This window comes from Argiope bruennichi, chromosome 9 (genome assembly GCF_947563725.1).
Source record: "Argiope bruennichi chromosome 9, qqArgBrue1.1, whole genome shotgun sequence".
In the NCBI taxonomy this organism is placed as follows: Eukaryota; Metazoa; Arthropoda; class Arachnida; order Araneae; family Araneidae; genus Argiope; species Argiope bruennichi.
In genome coordinates, this window is record NC_079159.1 from 37,010,022 (window position 1) to 37,030,017 (window position 19,996).

Genomic DNA, 19,996 nt, shown 5'->3' on the forward strand with positions numbered 1-19,996 from the left:
AATTGCGGCGGTTAAAATTCATATTTACAACAGAATGGCCAAAAATCTAGGGTTGTATCCCTACCTTCAGCTAATGTCTTGATTCTTAAAAGAAATTAAAAGAGTTTTGTGAGGATAATGAAATAACTCGTGGTATTTGTATTGATTTTATGTCGAATTCTTCTTTGCATGACATATCTTTGTATTATATTTATTATTTACGACTGCTGATCTTTAATAATATTGATATTCACAGACTAAGTAATGGTAAAATAAGTATTTTATGTGCCAGAAAATTAAGGATGGGAAAGCATGTAATAAGGTTTATTCGATGATTACAAAGTATATCCAGAATAGAATAGTAATACTTACAGAATAAAATAGATAATGATATATTCAAGTTTGTTATGTTATGAGACAACAGATCCAGATGAAACAAATATCACATTTTAATTTGGTACATAATACCAACGGTCGAAGAAAATCTTTCAAACAATGATCATTCCTTTTTGCCTAATGTTAGATCATAAGAAGAAAACTGAGAAATCAAATAACTGTAGCGGATTTTTATGAGCGAGGATAGAACCTGAGACCTTGTGGTTCGCAGCCGAGTAACAAGACCACAAGACAAAAGCAAGTGACCGTGTTTCATAGCTGTTCACTGGCTTATTAGCTTTTCACCACAGTACTCTCCCTCCAGTGAGTCGGAGGTGAGACGAACGATATGGCTGTTGAGTCTAATGCGCCTGTACCCATTTGAGTGCGCCTGTATCATTGTTGCTGCGTCAAGTGAGTCTGACGACTTTGTGTTACTGCATCAAGTGAATCTGACCACTTTGCGTTGCTGTGGGTAGAGGGCGCCACAACAGCTGTACGAAGGTTGAAGGTTCATTGTCCGAAGTCACCAATGTGGCAGATTCTTATGAGCGAGGATAGAACCTGGGACCTTGTGGTTTGCAGCCGAGTAACAAGACCACTAGACAAAAGTAATACTCATGTCTTGTAGCTGTTATCTGACTTATAAGATTTACCACATAAGATATTATTGTTTGCAGGGTCAGCCTTAAAGCGATTGGAGCTTGATTAGAAAGAATAAATCTAGACAACATTTGCTTTATGTTTTAAAAACCTGGAGATTTGGAATTAAGAAAAGAACTAGTGAATGTATTCTCCTTATATTTTTTGTTGCACAAGATGATGTATTATATCCTGTGTAGTATAGTGAAGACAAATCTACAAACAACTCTCTCCTATTAGGAAACAAAATTTTATATGAAACTAAAATTTGGTGACATAACACATGAAAAACTTCATTTATATAAGTTGATACATTTTTCAGTTATACTCTCCAAATATCCAAGGGGGAAAAAAGAAAACTGACTCAACCTTTTCATGGATTTGGTTCAAACTATGATACTGATCAATAATTATATTATTAAACCATACACTAAATTTCTATCTTTTTTTAACTTTTGAGGTATTATCCTCATACACAAATGGACAGACAGACTGATAAGTTTCCTAAAAAGAGGTTCCATTTAAAATTTTATCGATATGTGCAGCTTTGGTGCAATGGCCACAAATCAAATTTTATATGTTGCTTTTGAATTATCGTTCTAAACCGCCTTAATAACGAAACAAAAAGAATTCTGGTTTAGAACATTTTAAAACGTGATGATTCGTTTAATTCTCTAGGATGAATTTATTTAAAATCATAATATTTTTCTTCCGTACACTTTTATATATTACAAAATAAGAGAAAAATTAACTCTTAAACTCTCTAACACAATTTCGAGCCCTTTGAAAGTGCGTGCAAGACATTTGCCCAGTTTAATTCAATTCTAACAATAGCATTGAATTGAGCTGAGAATCAACAACATAAGAATGCGAGGTCTTTTGAGGAGTAATTGATTCAATCGAAAAAGGACCGTTAATGCAGTTGTTAGCAGAATTTTTGCACAATTTTTACCTTTTGATGGCTTCCAAACTATGAAAAAAAATCGTTCTTAAATGCTTCTTAAGGGAAAATGTATTTAGCAATCAAATAAGGTCTTTTCCCATCGCGCAGTTTTATGTTCTGAGACTACTGTGAAATAAAATGCGAATCATCGTTATTGAACCTACATCGGGTTTATTCCTGCAGAAATATTTTTAAACAAGCGGATTTGGTTCCCCCAAAACTTTCTCACATATTCTCCAATAAATTGTCATGCAAGAGGACGCTCTGCATAGCAATGGATTACAATAATTTCAAAATATTAACTTTTGATGCACATTTAGCATTTTTACTGAATCTATCATATGTCATCCAAGGCGAGTTATTTGTCGATTGATCTCTGAAATGCATTAATAGTATCCAAAAAATCGAATTTGTGTTTTAGACGCGTTTCACCCAACCGATTGAAATAAAAATTGGAAACAAAACTATACTTATGGTCACAAAATCATATATCAAATTTGATATATTTAAGTCATTGCTACTTTGACTTATCGCGTTTACATGCTTTTAAAAGCTCAGACGGACAGACAGTTGTAGTGAAATGCTTATAAGCCAATTAACAGCTACGCTGCAAGACCAATTGCTTTTGTATCGTGGTCATGTTACTGGGCTGCGCACCACAAGGTCCTAGGTTCTATACTCGCTCATCTCAGCCCGCCACACAATCCATAGTTGGATCTGTCTCAAAATTTGATAGGTGTCTAGACTATAGATGTTAATTCTGTGCATCGAATGTTATCGATCTAGCTGTCTTCGTTTTGTACTTATCGTGTTAATTTATATCCGAACAGCTGGACAGATAGATTTCCTCTGAACGCATATTGCTGAAAATTTGATAGAAATCTAAAAATGTGACGTAAAGACCATATACGAAATTTCAATTATTTAGCTTAAAGCGTTTCAGAGTTATCTTTGTCACAGACAGACAGAGAAACATTTTCCATTTTTTTTTTTTTTTACGAACTTAGGGAGGTCTAAAACGTGGAGATTCTCCAAAATCTCGAATTTGAATTTTTTGACGATTACTATACTTTCTCTCTATTACGTACACGAGAGAGTAAAAACTGAACTTCTTCCAACCAAGGTATATTAATTTGTTGAAAATGGATGGAATGATTAAGATGATAATTTACATTCCGGATGAGGGAAAGAATTTTTGAAACAATATTACCTACTGCTTTACGATACTCTCAACAAGAACTGGCTACTTTTTCATTCAATTTTTAACAGCTGTAGAGTCCTGCCTTTATTTGTACAATCCTGTCGAAGTAAAATGGAGTTTTAACTTATAAATTAATATTTTTAATCACATTTAAAAATTTTATTGTAATAAAACTCTGCTATTACCGTAAAAGGTAAAATGTCTCCAACACATTTTTTTAAAAAGGAGAATGGATAAGGTTTTAATCAAAAAGTGCGCGGGATATATAAGATGGTAACTTTAAAATTTTTAGAAAATTTTAAATTAAATTTCTTTTTGTTTGGAAAGACAGTAAATAGTGGGGTCTTTTTTCATGTTTTCGCTAAAATTTGACTAGTGACATGTTCTTATCATAATGATATAGTGCACAATGGCTATTTTACTTTCATGGTTTTCCCATACATACAATCATATGGTATATTTCGAATTTAGCTTCGATATAAAATGAAAAAAATAAACTATGCATCGTGTCTCTCTTATTGTTGCTTAAGTGGGTCTATGCGTTCAAACAGATCTACAAATTTGCTATCAACACCACAAAATTTATAAATTTTTTTATTTATTTTGTTTGTTATGGTTTTGAATTATCGATTTTATATGCAACCGGACAGACAGGCTAATTTTTGATAGAATAGGTTAACATTAATTTGCAAAAAATCGAAATGCGTTCTTATAACTTGTCACTTTTTTGAGCTACCCTTCACATGCACAGAGAAATAGATAAATTTACAAACTTATCTTTGATTAGTTTTGTATAAAATTTGGTAAAGACGTTTAAAAATATATATATTTGTGTGCAAAATCCACATGTTAAATTTTGTTTTCATCTGAAACAAAATTTTAATAAGTAGCTTATTTAGATTCCGTGATGAAAACTTTTGGATATTCAACCTTAGGATTATCAAACTTTAGGATTTCAAAATCGAATTTTTCTATGATTACAATATTTCCTCTTTATATACTTCATAAATGAAAAAGTAAAAACTACATTAGCAGACGATAGATATTTCAAAAGCTATACTGTGAAAGCCGACTCCAAAATAAAAGAAAGGATAAATCGCTAATTTGTTGCCTACGCATTTTGAGGCTTTAACAATTTATTGCCTTCAAATCGCTTCAAAACCTTCAAGCCAAAACAATGTCATGTTCTCACATGAAAATAAATAAATAATATTTTTATTCTGTTCCATTTTTACCAGCTGTTAACAAGATTATCTTTTCCTTTCTTGGTATTATCTCTTCACGTCCAGTTCTGAAGTAATTTGCTCCAATAAAAATAAAAGTTCTAAAAAAATTATAATTCTCATAAGAATAAAAATAAGATTCTCATTAGTCACTTCATTATTTCGTAAATTATGTTAATTCGATATTTTTTCATTACAATTTTTGTATTCAGAAATTTAAAATTAAAAATTCTACAAATCTTACATTAATCACATTATACTTTCAAGACTGTTTTTCATGCTTCATCGGCGAGCTGTTTGTCTTGTTGTCTGAACATAAAATTCTTTCTTTGAAAATTTCATTATCCGATTTGTTCTCAATCCAAATTATTCGTTATTCGATCAGAATATGAATCAGAAAATGAATATTCTATTCACTATGTATTCCTGCACGCAATTTTTAAGCAACAAATCCAAACAAAATAAAGGGAATGGTCTCTGCAAAACTTTCTCGTATACTTTCTAATAAAGCTGTTATTCTTCCGCTCCTTTCCGCATAAAGTTGTGGGACTTGGACAATGCCGTCAGTGACACGAGTATTTAGATTTTTATTTTTAGAATCTCGAACGTGAGAGTTCTAAAACAGTTATAAATAGTAATAGTTCTTAAATTTAATATGGATTTTAGACATTTTTCGGCATGTAGATTGAAACGAAAATTTGACTTAGAATTACAATTTTAGTAACAAGATATCATTACAAATTTCATTTAAGTCTTTGCGGTTATTTGTGAGAATGTACAGACTAACGGACGGTTAATAATATGATGAATATGATTCAGTGCACAACTGTGTACCTCATTTTATACATTTCCCTTTTTAGAATTTTTAGTTAATGGCGCCACTTGGACAAAGCACTTCTTCTGAATGGATTTCATTCACAATCAGACAGAAATCAGAGTCGATACAATATACAAAACTTCATTCATTTAGGTTAAAGCATGTTTAAATTATCGTGCGCACTAACAGACAGACATAATTCCTAAATTCCAAACTCAGGTAAGTTTGAAATGTTGAGAACGTTAAAATCTAATTCGAATTATTTGATGATTACAATAATTTCTCTTTGTATAATAAAAGTAAAAGTAAAAATATTGAGGATTTTAAAGCGAGTAGTAATAAAAAAGTGTTTTTATGGTTATTTTAGAAATTTTTTTCTTAATATATTCTTTTTTTAATATTCTCGATAGAGAATATCCAACTCGAAATAAAACTGCGTTTTCACGGCTATTATCAATAACGGCTGTAAAGATATAGATTAAATAAACGGACGACAACACATTTATCGGAAAATGTACGTGTCAATTACACCTGCTCTTACTCAGGAAAAAAAAAAACTGCATTTGTTTTATGAGTTAATCTAAATTCAACACGCTGAAAAATTCACGCATTTATTTATCCGCAGTTATGTAAACAACGCAGCGCTGCTAAATATTTCAACAGATGGATACTTTCATATCTTTTTATAATTCCGTTTTCAGGGGCATATTTTTGCATTGTGACTAATTCATTGATAAGCCTATCGTACATCAGTCAGAACAGGGTGACGACATTCGTGTATTCCAGCTATGGCAGCAGAAGCAGCAGGAAGTTTGAGTTCTGAGGCTTGTGGACTCTCCTAGATCAGCAAGGAAATCGAACTAGAACAAAAAACAAAACAGAAAAAAAGTGTTCTTCCAAAACGGAAACCGTCTTTTTTCGTCTTCGTAGCATCGCTGGTGTTCTAACTCTCGCTATCCTGCGTTGAAGGAAAACTTCCTGTCATGTCAGAGTCGCCGTTTAAAGCAGCACCGGCTTTTCTGACATGAAAAATGGACCCCGAAAGACGATTTAATTTCGTCATTTATACCAATTAATATTATATAGTGACATGGATTGCAGTTAAATTTTGTGCATTTCCTAGCCTGCGTATCGTGTGAGTTGGATACTTGTGAGCTGCATTGCTTTCAAAACATTTCCCTGGGAATATTTAATCCTCCTTGCAGATATTTGAAGGAGAATAAAAAAAAAGGTAAGAATTCGTTATTGTTTCAGTATGAATGTATATAAATCGCCTGCCTAAATTAAGATGATTAATGCATAAGAAGATCAAACTGATATGAATAAGAACTAGCAAGAATTGTTCGTTATTCGGAATAAAAATATGGAATTAAAATAAAACCCAAAATTATCACTTTTATTTTTACCACTGCTTAAGTGTAATAAAAAAAATTCTGTTGCAATACATGCTTCTCCATTTAAGAAGTATGCAATCCTTTTAAGGGTAGCATTTATGCAAGGTTATTAAATGTTGTAATATTATTGCCAATAATATTCACTGTAAAAGAAAAGACATTTTCAGTGTTAGCAGATCTTTTCGCAGCTATTCTTTCTTTGATTACGACATTTAAGATGTAAATTCTTTGTGCATCAGAAAACTGATGAATCATTGTCTCAGAAAGAATTTGTGCTATTTTTTACAATTGTTTGTACTAAAATGAGATATTTTCCATAAGAACTTTTAAAAACCACAGGATTACTTTTTTAAAAATTTGCATTACTCTTATATATGGATATATAAAGATTCATTAATAATAATTATTATAGTTTATTTTTCAAATTATTTCGTGAAATTACTTTAAGATTCCCCCCCCCCATATATCATCCAATAAAAAAAATATTCCCAAAAGCCTTTTTTTTTTGTTTGTTTTAATACAACGCATTATTATTATATCAGTTCTAAATTTAGGTGAAATCTTTGCGACTTCAATGCATTTACCTTTTAAAAATTTCAAAAACAATAAAAAAAAAAATTACAGCATTTCTATTAACAAGTAGGACGAAATATTTCGAATGTATTATTTATATATAATGCAAAATATTGTAACAACATGATTAACAGCTAATTAGTTCCGAGCGTTTAAGATAAAATATTTAAATGATTTCAGATTTAAATATCGAAATTTGGGGTAAAAAAGGTCTTTAAAGATATTTAAAATATAATTTTCTTAGCAATAGCATTCAACTAGTAGGTAAAATTATAAAATCAACTTAGCACCGCTATTAGCTTATGCTTTTTTTATTCTAAAAATTCAAGATACACATTTCTTCGTTTTTTATGATTTAATTTATTAATTTTATAATTTTATGTTTACCTACAAAGAATTATTTTCTTTTATATTATTATTATTATTCTAAGGATTTTTGTATCTTAAGACCATAAGACCATAAAAAGATTGTGTTATCAATAACAAAAAGTACTGATGATATTTTAAGGAAAATTGTTAACATTAAAAAGATTAATTTTCTAAAATGATTTCAAACTCCTAATTATTATAATCTTTTGAAATCATGTATCTTATTTTAGCGATTTCTATACTGTGTATGAAAAATACTTTTAGAAAACATATTATTGAAAACTGATGCCTTATTATAAGTCACCTCAAATAATAATAAAAATTGGCAACCATAGTTACATTTAAGCGATCTTTTTGTATGAAATAATGCTCTTCTTTATGAAAAAAAGAGAAATCTGAGAATTAGCGTTTTAACTACTAAAATTTTTAACTAGAATATTTTGAATCAATTCAACTTAGTTTTTCCTAAAGCACCATTTTAAATTTAATTGAATGCTTGAATACTTTTTAACAGAATCTTGAAATTGCTGTAGAAGCTCTATTGTTCCAAGGATTTTGTTGCCATTTCCTTTAACTACAGGATTTTGACAAAAGTGAGAAAATAAGCTATTGGAAATTTGTTGATTGGGGGAGACTAAAGATATAACTAAAAGGGCTTTTATTTCGAAAATTTAATATTGAAATTTAAGTTTAAATATTTTTCAGTATTTTTAAAGATAGAGATGCAAACATTTTTTCTTTTTAATGAAAAATAACATTTGATGCCATCAAGTATTACAATGCTTTATAATTTTGGCAATGATAGAACTGTTTTGCACATTGGTAAAGAAAACCTTTTATAAACGTATCATAAATTATTTTTAAAAAACGCATATAAAATTACACATAAAAAGGCACATAAAAATTATTGTTTAATAATTGAAATCTTACATAAAGTAAATTGCAAATAGATTGCTCTTATCGTCAAAGTTATGTGACCAAAATAACTGCGCATGTCATCTAAGTGCATTTTATTTGACGTAGTACTGAGGTTTTTTTTTTTTTTTTCAATTATCGCGAAAGATTCCAAAAGCTCTCACTATGAATTGCATATCCAATCCTTGACGAAAAAAAAATTATTTCAATGATAGAAATCGTTTGGTCTGAGTAGAGAATGATTTCAACTTGGCAATTTTTTCATGATCTGAAATTCTTATTTTATTATAAGGGCTGAACGAATCTGACATTTATCTGTTTAAAAATTCTCGGAATGAATGGAAAGACGGGATGGATTATGTTTCAATTGAGTGATAAATCTCCCACCGAGAAAACATAGTTTTTGTCACTGAAAGTAAACACTCAAGTAAGAAACTTTATCGTTTGATTAATGACTGTATTTCTTTTATGCGAGACTTTTTTTAAAGCAGAATTGTGGCAATCTAAACGATTTCATTCAGGATTCTGAATTGTTAGCGATGCTTATTAGGAATCTGGAATAGAATTATTAAACAACTAGCCGCCTTTGGCGACCAGCCGGTTCGCCAATCTTAATGTTCGTTAAAATTTTAATAATTAAATATTTTATGCAATTCCAACTTTAATAGATTCTTCAGCAAAATATTTTAAAACTTCAAATTTTGATAGTCATATAATTCACTCATAATATTATAAAGGCCTTCAGTCATAACGTGATATGTATCTCTCTCATTTTCTGTTACCCCTCGTAGAATTTAGGCTTTAAATTAAAGTGTAAATGATGAATCTGCAATTAATATAATAATATTTTTTACTGAAACAAAGCATTTTTTTTTAATAATATGATTACTGGTAATAGAGTCACTGAGCGTTTAAACTTTATGGGCACTAAAGAATATCTTTCTTAATTTATGTAATATCTCAAGAATTTCTCAACAAAATTTTCTCAGATTCATCATGAACAGATCGATTCATTAACAATGTTTAATTTTAAATGCATCAAACACTAAGAAAATAAAATGAATCGTTTAAAATAATCGGTCTAAAACAGGTTTAAAAAAACTGCTTAAGAAACGATGTACTTTAAACTATAAGCATATACAAAAAATATATATAACTAACATAAATAAAATTAAATTACAAAAGCATGCAACTAACCTAAAAATAATTTAAATCATTGAAAACAGGTTTAAAAAAACTACTTAAGAAACGATGTACTTAAAACTATAAGCATATACAAAAAATATATAACTAACATAAATACAATTTATTTACAAAAGCATGCAACTAACCTAAAAATAATTTAAATCATCCGTTGATAGTGGTTGTCATGACAACAATCAGAACAATTCGCATGCGTGAATTTTCTTCGCCAGTTAGGTAACGCAAATGCGTGAATTTTTCTACGCCAGTTGGGGTAACGCTATGCAGATTAGACATTTTTAATTTCCTTTCTTCTGTGTTATTTTAATTCAAAGGTACTTCAGAATGAATCTGAAACATGTATTAATTAACAATGTTTAATTTTAAATGCATCAAACATTAAGAAAATAAACAGAATCGTTTGAAATAATCCGCCGAAAAATACTAACCCTAGCCTCATTACTGTTGGGAGAAAAATAAATCGGAAGCCTTCTCATTTGGCGGTGGCGAAAATGGAAGATTTTTTTGGCGGAAAAGTTGGCGGTGGGGAAGATGGAAGATTTTTTTGGCGGGAAAGTTAGTTTTTAATTAATAATTAAAATTTCAAAAAAAGGGACCCCAGGTGCACATTCCCGACCTCTAAGGTATACATGTACCAAATTTGGTAGCTGTATGTCAAATGACCTGGCCTGTAGAGCGCCAACACACACACACACACACACACACACACACACACACACACACACACACACACACACACTCTTTGAGCTTTATTATAAGTATATAGATTGCTAAAGGATACCGCAGGCTAAATACGGAATTAAGTATAGAATTTACTTTAAAGAGAATTGATCTTTGAAAAAAAATTATTTGACGAAGGAAATTGCGAACCAGAATTTGTCAAGAAATTCTTAAACACTATCCCGTGACTAGATGAATCACAAATTATACCCGGTTTAAATATTTAAGAAAAGACTTGAAATTAATAAAAGGGTAAATAAATAAATTTAAAAATGTAAGAAGAACAAAATAAAAATTATAAAGAAATAAAATTATAAATAAATATGCTCTGATGAATTAAGATTATCAGCAATAAACATTATTCTTGCTTGATCAAATTAATTGCATTGATTCCGTAATTTAAAAAAAACCTTTGAAATTAATATTTAATACGTAATCGCTTATCAAGCGGCTTGTGAAATTTTTTATAATGTTTTAATCCTTAATTTTAAATTCCAGTGTGATTCATTTTTAAATTTTTATCCTAAAAAAATATGATTTTATTGGTACATTTCCACATCGAGTATTATTTCTACAATACAGGAACAAAGATTTCTTAACTGAACTAAGACAAGGAAGATTATTATCATAAATTGCTTGTTTACCGCAGGACAAAGAAAAATGAGTCCTCAAACTGTTTGGAACAGTAAAAGCCAGCCGTCTGCTTTCGCTGCAGCTTTGTATAAATTAAAAAAGAAGCAACTGCAGCTGTTGCCTTCAGTGATCATTGCGATATCCTTTTAATTATTCGAGGGCTCATTTCCGAGGTCAGTGATACAAATGTTTGAAGGTCAACGTCACACCAATATCAATGTGGTGGGTTGGTCCTTATTAAAGTTTCAAATGTCTGCCTGATGTAGCTGATAACAAAAAGTATGTAAGGGGAAAAAATGAAGCATTTGTGTTAAGACTAAATAAGATATTTGATTTCAGTACAAAAGTTTTGCAAATATTTCCCATTCATTCAATCTAGATACACAATTGATCTCTAAATTACCGATCTATATATTAATTATCAAATAATAAGAAAACTTCCAAATAAATTCAAGTGCACTTTTTATGTGCTGAAACTCTGATTAAGAATGTAAAAGAAACTGTTCTTAAAAGCTGCAGATCAAAAGAAAAAAATCTATGAAATACTCAAAAAATGTTTTTAATTCCTTTTGCAGTAATAATTTTACTTGCTTGTCTAATGTTTAGGATTAATATTTTTTCCGTATAATGTTAAAAATTGTATGAAAAATATCGGTATATTTTAGTTACAACTTACGGTTCATTAATTCGCAGACACCAAAATACCAAAAGGGTATTTTGAATACTTTTTGTCTGACATATCGAAATCATAATTTGACATAAAATTGCAATTGTAGTCATAAATGCCAACCAACATGCTAAATTTCATTTGTTTAAGTAACAGCGGTTATGAGTAATCGAGTTAAAATACTTTTGAAAACGAAAACCATTATCTTTTCATCTTGTATTTGTCATGTTAACTAATATTCAAATAGCGAGATCGACAGACTTCCTCTGAATGCATTTTATTCAAAATTGGATAAAAGTCTACAAATTTGGACTAGGAACCACATGCCAAATTTCATCCGTCTAGTTACAAAGTGTTTTGAGCTATCGTGTAAGACTTAATATCGGACTAAGACAGACTTAATATCGGAAGTTATGTTTTTCAGATTCGTAAGTATTCAGATTCAGGAAGACCTGAAACTTAGAGATCCATTAAAATCTGGAGTTTATATTTCTTTTAGCAATTACAGTATTTTCTCATTGTATATTTCTTACACGAGAAAATTGAAACGGTAAAACATAAATGACTTAAATTAAGCACGAGATGTTGTGACCAAACATGTCAACATTATACAATTTTGAATTTTATCCGTCAAAAACAATAACCTTCCGATCCTAGTAATACAAAATACCCAATAATATAATTGCGATATTTTTTTTCGATATTGTATGAAGCAGAATATTGAACAACATCGTGGAAATAAGGTTCAAAGTCATGTGACAACGTTGAGGGTGCATGTTTGATTTTTGCACCCCATATTATGCTGCATCGACTAGCATGAGATTCACTGGCCGGATTTGGCATTCCCAGTGTTATTGGTTGCGAAGTTTCAGACTTTGGGATGATGACGATGTCGTGACCGCCTTACCACGGAAAGGGGTTGCAGTAGCTTCTGTGTGCAAAGACCCCTGAGCATCCAAGAGCAGAAGTCTGACTTCTAGCTCATATGAAGATGAAACTCACACATTCGCTTGCACAACCCTTTTTTACAGGAGTGCACATTCACACACTTCACAGATAGAACACAGATGAAGAACAACCATACCCGAACCGGGACTCGAACCCGGGAAGCCCAGATCACGAGGAAGACGCGCTACCCCTATGCCAGGACGCCGGCTTCAGACTCTTGTCGAGTGAAATAAAGAGAACAAATCGCATTTGTTTTGTGGTCATTAATATGTGATTAGTACGTAAAATTTCAGGGAAAATGATGCCTATAGAACGGTCTATGAAGACGATAGTTTAAAGACAGAATAAACTAGAAAAGTGAAATCAGGTGCACGTTTTTTACTTCAAAGTTGGGAATGAGATGCGATAACTCAACCTCTGGAACTGGTTTTCCCGAAACTTTCTCGCTTATGAATATCTTATCCCTGCTTCTCCCTCATAAAATTGTGGACCTCGGATAAGGAATCGTTTGTCTTATACGGCGTTGTCGAACAATAATCACAAAATATAGATCTTTTGCGTAAATCTATCGTTCAGATCTGTATATTGAATTCTTGAAACCTATATTTCACAAGGATAATTCTTGTTCAAGACAATATGCCGAATTTCAAAGAGGCAAGTCATTGTTTTGATGAGTTATCGCTTTTACATGAATACGAAATTACAGACTTACAAGTCTTTGACACTTGGTTCAAATTTTAATAAAAATCTACATTTTGGATGCTTAAACTGCGTATCAAATGTTATCTCTTATCAAATGTCTCTAAATAGATTTCATTCAAAACATGATAGAAACCTACAAATCTTACAAATTTGGTCATATACTAAATTTTATCCAGTCACTTCAAATCGTTTTTGGGATAATCGTATTCACAAACAGACAGACGGACATATAATCAGACATAACCCCTTTTTTTTATGACAAAGGAAGGTTTGAAACATGGAGATTTGTCAAGTCTCGAGTACGAATTTTTTTGACAACATTAACTTTCGCCATACTTCGCTTACAAGGAAGTGGAAATGTGGTACAGATATGTAAAATTCAATATGAGAACAAAAGTTTCATCTGAATCAAATTTTGGATCTAATCGACCAAAAGGAGCAGAACTAAAATATTTTAATATTAAAGTAGCAAAATTAAACACAAAACTAAGCCAGAACCTTCTTATCCCATGGTAATTGGTTCTAATCAGGGGTTATCTGTGATCCAAGAGCATCTGAAACTTATTGTAATGATTTTTATTTATGTTTTTATAATGATTTTACAAAACTTCGTCTTCATTACAATAATTTGTTGATGACGAAAAACAAATTAAGTTAATCACATAATATAAGGCCAATTAGAATATATAGGTTAAAGCAAAATTATGAAATTATTACCATGAATTTTCTTGAAGTTAAATGTAACATAAAAATTTAAGAGTCGAAATTGGTATACTTATATATGTTACATAAATAATTATAGAATGTGTGTGTGTGTGTGAGTTTTATGCGAAAAAAAATTTTTTTTTTCAAATCATCAAAAACGCACGTGTCATTTGGACCAATTTTATAACAAAGAATTCCTGCCCTTTTTTCTGTCGATTTTTAAATGAGGTTTGAGGTTCGCTACCAGTACGAAAGGTTTAGGAATTTCAGAGAAAATTATAATTGAGTTCACTTTATATAAACTAACTTTATTTATTAAGCATTTTTTGAAGCTAAAAATGAATTATATGTTTGTCTTATACTTCCTATAAGATGTTAGATTTAATAAAGTCTGGACGTTTGCTTCAAAACTAAATTACTAATAACAATATTAGTACTAATAACAATATTTTTTTCTTTCTTTATATGATCTATTTTTCTATGATCTACGATCTACTTTTTCGATAAGAATCCCTAAAATATTGGCTATATTATTTAGAATTCTTAGTGAACCAATTATTGCTTGACATCTCTTACAGGAATAAACGTTTCAGGTGGATCCTAGTACAGCCCACCTCTTGGCGTCTTTTTTAATTCTCGCCAAACGGGTGGCGATAACGTCGCAAATGTGGCAACCTAAACGGATTTTTTTTTATTATTTTTTTAAATTTTTTTTAATATTTTTTTTATTATATTTATTTTATTTTTATTATTATTCATTTATTATTTTATTTTATTATTATTTATTTTATTTATTATATTTATTTTTTATTATATTTATTTTATTTTATTTATTATTATTTTTGGCCTTCAAGTATCGTTTTTTAATTAAAAAATAATAATAACAAATATTCAATTAGTAGTCAACTTGGCGAGATTTCAAATACGTCGCCAAGAGGTGGGCCCATCTAAGATTTTACCATCTATTCTGCATACAATTTTTTTTTTTTTTTTTTGTAGAAACTCTAATGTTACTACCATGATTTTAAAAATCTTATAAAAATAGGATATAAAACCGTTCTTACGCTTTTTACTGTCTTGTATATGGAGTATACAAGAAGTAAGAGAAAATATTATAATCGCCAAATAATTCGAAGTCGGGATTTTGGCAAAACTACAAATATCCCCGAGTACAAAAAAAAAAAAAAAAAAAAAAAAAAAAAATCATGTTTTTCCGTCCAAAAAGTTTTGAGCCAAGTATTTGAAATTTGATATGGCCTTTTATCCAAAATCTAGATTTTTATCAAATTTTGAATGAAATCCATTCAAAGAAAGTCCGTTTGTCCTAATATAAGTTAACACAATAATCTAACAAATAATTCTCAACTATTTTATATAATCTAATTGTTCTAATGTAATAGAGGCGTATGGGTGAAAACTTTGATAAAAGAACTCTTTTTTGAAAATACATCTGCAGAACCTATGACTATAGAGCTAATTTTTTGTACACTGACTGAGATTAGATTCTGATTAAAATTCAATTTATTTAAATATAAAGATGATTTGGATATTAATCTTCAATCAGTTCAATTTTGCGATTCTCAAAAAGCAGACAGTCTTTATATAACAATATATTGGAAATAATTATGTTAAATCATTAACAAAAATTAGTAGCTCTAATCCAAAAGATCGCCATATAATAATGTTTTCGGTCTCATTTATTTGTTATCTTAATCTTGAATGCATTGGTCTCCATTTTTTTTCTTCGCGCCAGTTTTACATCGGACAATTGCATAAAAATGTCAGCTTAAAAATATTATCATGTTAATAAACGCAAAAGTAAAAATTCTTTAAAATTAATGTAAAAAAAAAAAGGATTTTTTTTTTTTTCTTTTTTACATTTACATATGCGCAAGAAGGAAAAACATGCTAAAACAATGAAATCGTTTGGAACTTCATCATATTATTGAACTGGCTTATTATAAAGAGTGTTTAATATTTATTCTGAAAAATTTATTAAAATCGGTAAAAAATAGTACAAACATAAAATTGGTATCACGGAAAAGTTTTTTTTTTTTTTTTTTTCAATTTTTAAATGATGTATAAATATTTTTGCTTCATAATATGCTCCAAAGATATGGTGTAAAAAAAAATACTAAAATTCCTATTTATTTTTAATTTATTAATAATAATCTAATTATAGTTCTGAAAACTTTTCTGTTTGAACAACTGATGCATAAGAAATAATTATGCACAAATTTGGTATTTATTGGTCAAATGGCTCATTCTGTAAAGTGTTTAGAATGATTTTTGCTTCGGTTCAGAAATTAAGCCTATTTGAAGACATCATAATTTAAATATTTTTTCTCTAAGGTTCCTGAAATAAATGCACTTAATGATGACTACTGTGGCATGTTGAGAGTGCCTATAAAATTCCACAATGCCATTTAAGAATTTTTAAAAACTTCACGCTGTTTCAGATTTATTATGTGTTCTGTTGTTCCAAAAAAAAATACAAATCAATTTTAAATATTGTTACGAAATTTCCGGGGTTCGTTTGGATAGTGGCGGTTATATGGTGTGAAGAACGCTCAATCACCAGGCGGCAGTAGAAAATAAAACAACGACGTTTATTTACACGAAGACACTCAGGACAGCACAAAGATGACAACTATATACAGCACAGAAGACGATTATCTTCAGCCGAGACGTGCAGCATACACAGCAGCATACAAAACTCTACTAAGAGACAGCACACAGCTTAGTTCAGCACTCACTAGCTTCACTCCGTCGCTGCTCCGCTTATCTCTGGAAGGCCAGTTTTTTATCGTCGGTTCCGACTACTCTGCCCTAGCAGCTGCGGCCGCTTCCTTTTATAGGTCACAGGAGGCGGGGCTAAACGCCTCTCAACCAATCAGGAACGTTCGAGGCGTATCTCGGTTCCTACTGGACGGATCGGAAAAATTCAATGTTTCGGGTATAATCTATTTTGGCGCCAAAGTCGCCAAATTCGTCACCAAGTCGCCAAATGGTCGCCAAGTTCCGGGGCCCTCCGACGCGACACCGGACTCCGTCCAATACCGATGACTGTAAAACATTCCTTCCGATGGTGGAACCAACTATGCTGGAAGCAGCATTACAGATTCGTAACAATATTTTTGATATTTATCAAGAAACACGAAACTGTAATAATATAAATAAAAGATACTGAGATATTTCCAATAAAATAACTAATAGTTATAATTTTTTGCTTTGAAATTATTTGTTTTTACTTCCTCGTATGCGGAAAAATTAAAAACAAGAGGCTCGGTGGTTGAGCAAAAACTTTATATTGATATTTTTATTAATCTCATCATTTTATATCCCTCCCCCCGCAGTCCAAAAAACTATTTATAGAATTATTATCTGTAAATACAAGCCGGACAATCGCACTTATTCCACACTATTCAAATGAAGGTATGGTATTACAAATTCTATCGCCAATGCGAAAAACCGGTCAGAATTGGCATAACGTGGATTGGTAGGTTGGTTATTTAATCCGTACTATTTTCCTTCAGTCCATTTTTACTGAGCCGTTTGGAATGATAATTTGGTTAATGCTGTGAGAAGGTGAATTTGGATGCTTGGGATACTTGTAAGATAGGCTTGTGATGCACTTTCACAAGGCGCTCACCATGGGATAAGTTGATATTGCCATAAAATGATCATGATCGACGATTCAACATGGATGGGATAAAAGTGGACTGGCTTGGAGTATAACTATTCTTCCAATATTCCACGAAAAATACCCGAATATGCGGCTTACAAAGAAATAAGCTGGACATACTTTAAAATTTAAAATAGGGTTTTTGTAGAACTCTAGATTTTTTTAAAAACTTTTTAATAAATTTTTTTAAATTGTTTAATAAATAAGGAATGAAAGTTCATTTATTAAACTGATTTCCATTAAATCACTGATATTGCTATTTTAATTCGGCTAATTTCGAAAGAGCTATCCCTGCCCTTTCGAAGCATCCGGGGCACATTGAATGGCAACTGTCACGTCAGTATTATTTGACAACGGATTCTTAAATTCTCCGCCCGTTTGCGCATGTGTTAGGATGAGTTTAATTCGTCAAAATAGGGGTGAGAGGAAAGATGAAAGGAGGAGATTTTTACATTTAACAATAAAATAAACTCGATTTACTCTGGGACTGAAATAAAATAATACGGTCAGAAACGACACGATACTCACATACAGGTGAAAAAAATTGAGCAAAAAAAGTATTTAACAGGGCGGGAATCAAGGTCAAAGAGTGACGAAGAATTCCGGAAATGCGCTTATCCGTCCTCGCCTCTCCTCTTAATAAGATAGAAACGTCGAAAAGTGGTCGTCTCAGAATACTGAAACGAACAATACCGGTCGTAATCGGGATTAAATTTAATGACCATCACCAACCCTCTCGCAGGAGGTACGTACCGTCATATTTCTGTATCTATCAGAACAGCGAGAACCAACCACCACATTGGAAGCTTCTTATAGCCATTTAGGAACGCCTTTCAGTGTTATTTTAATTTATCTATATACGGAAATGATAATAAAATTTTTAAATGGCGAAATGAAAACAACAGTGTTAACTGTCAATGGAAAAGGGAATTTAACATATTTTCCGAATATTTTTGCAAAATTATATAAAATATGAAAATTTACTGAATAATGAATGAACGCTATTATTTTTGAATCCAGATTATTGGAGATATTTTCGTGTGGAATATACGATATTGTCAAGAAAGAGAACAGTTTCTATATTTTTTCACTTAATTTTCTACGATTATTACTACTTTTAACTGACATTTTTTACACAGAATGCTTGAAGCAACTAACTTGTATGTTTGCAATAAGTAATCTTATCTGCAATGTACAATAGCAATTTCAAAAAAGGAATTATTATGTTTTAAGCGAAATCAGCAGAAGTGTTTCTCTTTTATTTTTTTGTATACTTACTCATTACTGCAATTTGTGTGTTCAGTTTCCCAACCATGTACAGGAATCGAGTAACGCATTTTGTTCTTCTTTTCTTCACTTAAATCTAAAATTGATTAAACGACAAACACGCAATTACCTAGATAAATGAAATATAGCCTGTCATTATCACATTGTCATACTCAAGAATATATAAACTAACGAATGTTAAAACCTCATATGGATTTGTCATAAACACCTCATAAACCTCATATGGATTGTTTAAAATTTTCAAAAACCTCATATGGATAGTTTAAATCTGATCTACAGTTCTGATAAAACTAAACACTAAATTTCATCCACCTAGCTCATTACATTTTTGAGTTATTGCATTTGTATGCATACTGACGGATAGACGGAGATTTTCCATGAAATGATTTCGCTCAAAATTTAATAAATATTTTTTTTGTTAAGTCTGCTTAGCAAATTTCACTAGCCTAATTTTAATCATTTAAAAATTATAATAATTTTAATAACTCAATATTATTTTATAATTAATAGTGAATAATGAAAATTTAATAATTTTAATAATTGAATTATTATTTTTGTAATTTATTTTTTTTATATTTGTTTACAGAGTGTCAGACATTATACCATTTTTTTCTGATTATTGAAGAGCTAATAAGTTTCTTCAACGTCTAAGTGGTCGAATTTCTTGGCGATTAAGTAACTTTCACTTTCACTGTTTATATTCAAAATACGAGAAATTAATATATATATATATTGAGCTTTTAAAAAAAAAACATAACATTTAAGTTTCGTTTCATTTTGACTAACACAAGAGAATATGACGACCACACCCGGGAGATGACGTATTAAAAAAGGAAGTGCGTCAAATTGCGGAAGCGGGAGGAATGCATTGTCTTAATGAAAGAAAAATAAATTATTCGGTCTGGCAGAGCTTCAAGTGTAAACTATACATTACTATATTCTAGATCGAAGAATCAAGAATGCGCCATTTGAATATTTGTGGCTTTTACACGCTTTTGCTAGACATCATATTCGT

At 30.6% G+C, this 19,996-nt stretch overlaps 1 protein-coding gene across 1 annotated transcript in view; it reads left to right on the forward strand.

Moving 5' to 3' along the window:
* Positions 1 to 5,863: 5,863 nt before the first annotated feature.
* LOC129983881 (rap1 GTPase-activating protein 1-like) overlaps positions 5,864 to 19,996 on the forward strand; it is a 70,708-nt gene continuing 56,575 nt past the window's right edge. The window contains exon 1 of the mRNA XM_056093565.1: positions 5,864 to 6,411. The gene's annotated coding sequence lies outside the window, so the exon portion shown is untranslated. The remainder of the gene's footprint in view (positions 6,412 to 19,996) is intronic.